The sequence below is a fragment of the Saccopteryx bilineata genome, chromosome 3 (assembly GCF_036850765.1).
Source record: "Saccopteryx bilineata isolate mSacBil1 chromosome 3, mSacBil1_pri_phased_curated, whole genome shotgun sequence".
In the NCBI taxonomy this organism is placed as follows: domain Eukaryota; kingdom Metazoa; phylum Chordata; class Mammalia; order Chiroptera; family Emballonuridae; genus Saccopteryx; species Saccopteryx bilineata.
Window position 1 is genome coordinate 192047701 of NC_089492.1, and position 6411 is coordinate 192054111.

Here is a 6411-nt window from a genome sequence, read left to right on the forward strand (position 1 = left end):
GCAATGAACATAAGGGTGCATATATTTTTTCAAATTATTGTTTCAGGGTTCTTAGTATATATTCCCAGAAGTGGGACTGCTTGGTCAAAAGGCAGTAAGGTATTACTTTTTTGAGGTAACCATACTCCTTTTCATTTAAGGTTGAGTTGGTTTTTCAGGATAATTGTTCTTTAAATTTAATTATAACTCAAGTTTGGTCCTGGGACGAGGTGAGTGTAACATGCACCTAGTCTGCCACCATCTTGGGTCCTGTGTTTCACTTTCTGCCTTAAAATGAACATTCATTTTTGTATACTTTTCCCCTAAATTGGACATGCATTTTGTGGTTTCTCAGGTAAGACTACTTTTTTTGCTGTGACAAGGTATACTGAGAGAGCTACCAATAAATACAGTCCCTATTTCAATGGTGAGGATTATCAGATTCCTATATTGCCAAACTCAAGACATCTTATCCCAGCTCTTGTGTTCCTGATGGTTTTTTAGAAATGGTTTCTTGGTGGCAGTAAACAGAATGAATGCAGTTGGTTGCTTTCATCATGAAAACCCTCTAGGAAGCTCTCTAGTAACTAATCTAAATTGTCAATTCATTCAGCATATTCTCCTGCAATCCAAGTCTTAGCTGCTTGAATATCGGCTCATCCAGCAAGTCTAAGTTCTCACACAGAGTGGCAATAATACTTTCATACTTGGTGAGGTACTTCTGGAAGATGTCCCTGATGGCAACAATTGCCTTTTGGACCATATAATTTACTTTGGTCTGGATGAAATCAAGTAATGTGCTTATACAATGCCCTGCAGATCAGTGTACTTCACAGAGAAGACTTTGATTTCCTGCTTTAAGATTTCAGACCTTTTCTAGACAATTAGGTTGATGTTCTTCAGGGCTCCCCAGCCAGCAAAGTGACCAACTTCTTCAGCAGCATATTGTAGTAGTCACAGTCCTTGGGTAACAATGCTAGAAGTTTCACTAGGTCTTTTACTGCTGAAAGCATCCCTGTTGAGTTGGCATAAGATGGCTGGGAAGTTATCTGCTCACAGATGATCTGAGCCTCTTGGTCATCTTTAGGGCTGTAATTGGACAGGCAGTCCAGGATAAAAATCTGTTCACATTCAGTGTACTCATTAGAGCTGTCAGCAGCTTATTAGTATTCTGTGAGTTCAGATTGAGTAAGTCGCTGTTTGGGTGAGATTCACTGATTTCAGATAATGCTGCTGCAGCATCAGCCACCACCATTGGATATGAATCTGCTATGAGATCTCACAGAGAATCCAGAAATCCACAATCTTTCATCATTTGGGCATTGATATTGGGTTCTGCCATGCAGACTTCTGTTGTTTTCTGAATGTAGGGATCTCCATCATTCAAGCATTTATGGAGGCACTCACAGAAATATTCTTCAGTCTTGCTCTGGCTGTATGGCTCAGTTGGTTGGAGCATCAACCTGGAGCACAGAGGTTGCCAGTTCAATTCCCAGTCAAGGCATATACAGGAACAGATTGATTTTGTTGTGTCTTTCTCTCCCCACCTCTCTCACTAAAATAAATATATAACTTTAAAAAAAATAAATATTCAGTAATCTTGTCCACCCAGATGCACTGCATGGTTATGACTGCCAAAGCCTGACTCAGAAGGTTTGGGATCTTCATAGTCCTTAAAAAGCTGTTGATAGCCATGATGGCCATGTTTGGCTGACTCTTGGCAAACTCTTAGTTCATCAAGTTGAGATACACAAGCTTTTTTTAGTTTCAGGATGTTAATCTGAATACAGTTCACTACATCTAGAAAGAGAAAGCTAACATCCTTTTCCAGAGTCATAGCAGCAATCACTTTCTTCACAGCCTCCTTCCTCTTTTTTTCCTTTCTATTGTTTAAGTCAGCCTTTTAATCAAAGGTTTCTCCTTTTTAATTTGTTGTGAAACACTTGGAGTCAGTCATTGAACAGACTCTTTAATATGCACTGAAAGTAAGGGAGGGGGTGCTAGTTGAAGACAGAGAGTACAGCCAGAGTGTTTTGGTAATCTTAAAATTCTTAACAACTTTTATTTTTTAAAGTAGGGACAGGGCCTAGCCTGTTGTGGTGCAGTGGATAGAGAGTCAACCTGGAACACTGAGGTCACTGGTTCAAAACCCTGGACTTGCCTGTTTAAGGCACATATGACAAACCATCAATGAATAACTAAAGTGAAGCAACTATGAGTTGATACTTCTTGTTCATCCTCCCCTCTCCTCTTCCTGTAAAATCAATAAATAAAAATCTTAAAAAATTTTTTAAAAAGAGGACTGCATTTTTGTTTTTCACTAAACTCCATGACTTATATAGCCAATACTGCATGTAAAGTATATTACCTTTGCTTTCCCAGTCTAATAGACTAAAAAGGTTGCAAGAAGCATTTGAGGTTTTGACATTCAGTGCCCAGACAAAGAATAATAAATATATATTTAATAAATGCAGATTTATTTTAGAAACATCAACATGATCTAGTATGGCTGCTTCTGTACCCATTATTTGTTTCCTCAAAAAACCAAGAAGGAAACTGTTACCTGCTAAGCACTATTGTGTGTTAAGACGTGATAGAAATCTAAGATGTTGGCAACTAGGTGGATGTTACACTTACCTTCTCCCAAGATGAAACTAGAATTACAACTAAAATATAGAACAATCAACCTGAAAAACCAACTAGAGACTAAAGGAAGAGAAGGCCATACTCAAGGATTTTAAGAAGAAGCTGCACTGAGATTGGTAGGAAGAGTGGAGGCGTGGAAAGGGTTGGTCCCTCTTTCATGGGCAGCAGCTGAAGTTCTGGAGGGATAGCTCAGCTGTGGGAGGTTCCTTCTGAGAAGATGGGGTCCCTGGTTATGAGAGTCTTCTTCATTTAGTCCTGTGTTGGATTTTCACAACGATTGTTCTAAAATTTACATCCTACCTATGTGTGAAATCAGATTTGTAAATATCCTTATCAAGACAGCCTTACTCACAATAAAAATAACTTGATGATTTGATTTTGTCAAATGCAACACTTTTCTAATCTGCTGTTCTCATACTCAAGTTTTAAATCCACAGTACCTAAGGATACAAATTAAATGTCAAGTGAAATTAATTTGGCAAGTGGAACATGAACTGACTGACTTTCCTTTTCTGAAGCAGGCCTGACAGCTTTCTGTATGTCATATGGGCATCTGTTAACATGAGCTACATGTGCCAGAAACTGTCACTGTATCAGATTGCTCTTGGCAGTGCCTATCTGAAAACTTTCAATTTTAGGAGAGCTTAACTTTCTATTTCAGAATCTGTTGTGGTTATACCCATGTTTAAGTGACATCAACTGTGTGGTGAATAAGGTGATACAGGTGCTATGGTTACTTTTATTCTTATGTCACAGACACATCTCCCATTTACTATGTGCTGCATTTATTCCACATGTTCATTAAGTCATTATCATGTACCAGGCACTGAACTGAGCACTACAGACAAATTGATGAGGTCTTTCTCTCCTAGTCACTCAATCACTCATTCATTGATCACCATCCTCATCTTTATCATTGGGCTGTCAAACATTTATTGAACACTGCTGTGTGCCAGATTCTGTTTTAAGCACTTTACTTGTGTTAACCCATGGATGTTTATACAACCTTTGAAGCAAATACTATTATCATTATTCCCATTTTAGATATGGGGAAACTGAGGCTCAAAGAAGGGCAAGAAAATGAATTTCAGAGTATTTCAGAAAGTGAAGAACTTTAGAGGAATAAAATGATCTGATTCCCCCCAGGTTTTGAGGTCTGCCTTTGTCTAATGTACTCTCTGCAGCCTCATAATTCTCAGACTCAGGGACAACTCAGTTGGAAGTTCCAGGCTTTTCTTGAGAATACCAGTTCATTAGCACTTGAGTAGAATGTGGCCTGAAAGCCATCTAGGGATCACTGCTGTGTTGTGGTGACTCACTTGCCAGCAGCTACTGCTGGCACCAAGGTTGCTGCTAAGCTGAGGATGTGCCAGGGAAGAGCTGTTGGTATAGCTCTAACCACCACCTTACAGGTGTTGATGGCAGATAATCATCAGATTTTTAGCTGCAGAACGTCTTCTCAGCCTCTCTGGAGGAAGACCAAAAGATAAATGAGATATGCATGAGTATTTACCTCAGTAAATAAAATTTGATTAAGAAATCTAGTAGAGGAGAGTTTTTTTCATGTATTTGACATTAAAGTGTATTTTGTTTTAAACTGTTTTCGAGAGTAGGGTGGCACTTGAACATGTATTGAGATGAAGAACACTCATTTGAGGCTGGACTTTGACTAATATGGATCATGCAGGTTTTTCAGTGTGAAGCCAAATGTGACTATCACTGAATAAGCACGATTGCAAAAGTAGCCTGCAAACTGGGCACATTTTTTTCCTCCACCACATTCTACTGATGTCCCTATCTCAGAATTAGCCTATGCTGGGGATGGATCCACATACTTGAGGAAGGAGATGCAGCTTGGAATTCTATAGATGGCCTGACTGCCCATACCTTAGTCTTGGTTTCTGCATTTAAATTAGGTACCTGAAACTTGTGTTCTGTACTCTATTTGATTTTTCTATCAGCACCCTGCAAATTGAGAGGCATTTTTCAAATTTCCTTAAAAAGTTTGTGAGCAGAATCTCCAAGGAGATTTTGGCTGTCTTTGCTCCTGATTTGTGTGCTCTCACTAGCTTGCAGCACTTTCCATGCTCTCTGGTGTTAAAGTAATCACAAATGATGTGGAGCTGACAGGTAGGTTAAAATGGAGAGTACCAGGATTAAAAAAAAAATCTCAACCTATTATGTAGCACAACATGCAACACTTTGTCAGGCTCTGCCTGTAGGTATCCTAATTTAACTTAAATATTTTGTTCACATCTTTTTAACTCAGAGGATGGAAACATAGCCCTTAGCATTTCTTTACCAGACTTTGTAGCATATATTATTTGTGATACAGAATGCCAAACCTCGCCAGTTATTTGAGGTATTTGAAAATGCACAGAAGAAAATAAAAAGGATAAATATATTTTCTTGGTAGAAAAATTGTCTGATTCTCACTTGAAGTTAGAAGGGTCATATTTTAGATGAATATTAACATTATTTTCTCACAAGCAGAGCTATCAAACTCTGACTGCCTCAAAATTAGCATACTCTTGTCATTAAAAGTATTTAAGCAATGGCAGATCATCTGCCATGAATTCCTTGGGAATGATTCTTCACAAGTATGCAGAATACTGAAAGAATATTTTGGCAGTGCTCAAACAGCATGCATTTAATTTTAATGCAATCTTTACTTTAATAATATTTATTACGGAAAATTTCAAACATACACACAACTAGAGAGAATACTATATTGAATCTCTATTACTCATCACCCAGTTTCAACAATTATAACCATTTTTTGAAACTTTTTTTTTAAGAAAATGCTTAATTGGATGATGTCTGAAGTCCTCATGATTCCATTTTATAGGCAACATAAGTTCTCCTGTCTTGAAAGGCCATTTTCTTAGTGTTAGTTGAAAGAGAAGATTTTAATTTGTGTCCTTCCTGACTTGTTCTCTTGGCTGCTGGTCCTCTTCATCTCTGCTCTTAGCTTTGCTGTGGACAACTACTCATTTCTTTTCTGGATACAATTCCTTGATAAATATTGCTCCTTTTCTATCTGTTTGTGGAGAAGTATATAGATGGGCAGGCTCACACCCATTTCTGCTCTGTTCCTTTGTTCCCTTACATGGCTCTCGACTTTACTGAAGGATCAAGGTGAAGATTAGGTTTTTTAAATTTTTTTAAATATTATTCCTCTGGAACAATTCCCTGAAAACTGTTCCTTTTGACGGAATGACCTGTGAACTAAAGTAATAAATTATCTGGACCCCATTTACTCAACGTATGATAATGGGGTAGGCATGGGATAACCATTATAGACATTATTTTTCAAAAAAGGTGAAAGCACACAGCAGCAATGGTTCATAACAATTCTGGAACCCTTGTGGGTATATGCTGCTGGTTCCATGATTAGGGCTCAGTCCTGATGTCTGTAAATGAGTCACTGTGGCTCTTGGCTCCATCTTCTGAAACAGACTTCCAAGCTGAATAATTTCTTAGTCTACTTCCTATCCATAGAAAATATAACATTGAAAGATATTGTTTCATTCTGTACTATCTCTCTCAATTTAAACTAATAGCAATTATTTGAAAAATTCACAGGTTTACTTGTGCATTATTTTGTAATCTGTTCCATTAGACAAAAGCAACTGAAATCTCTTGAATAAACCCTTCTGCAGCTTAGTTTCTCTGTAAGGCCAATAACTTTAAGATCCTTAGAGAGACTATTTTTTATTTGGAAGGGGTACTGCCTTCTGAGATCTTAATAAAAGGTTTTATGCTCACACCCATGGTTTCATCTTT

The 6411-nt window shown here is 37.8% G+C and overlaps 1 pseudogene; it reads right to left on the reverse strand.

Moving 5' to 3' along the window:
- Window positions 1-302: 302 nt before the first annotated feature.
- On the reverse strand, window positions 303-1936 carry LOC136329960 (AP-2 complex subunit beta pseudogene; annotated as a pseudogene).
- Between the last annotated feature and the right edge of the window lie 4475 nt (window positions 1937-6411).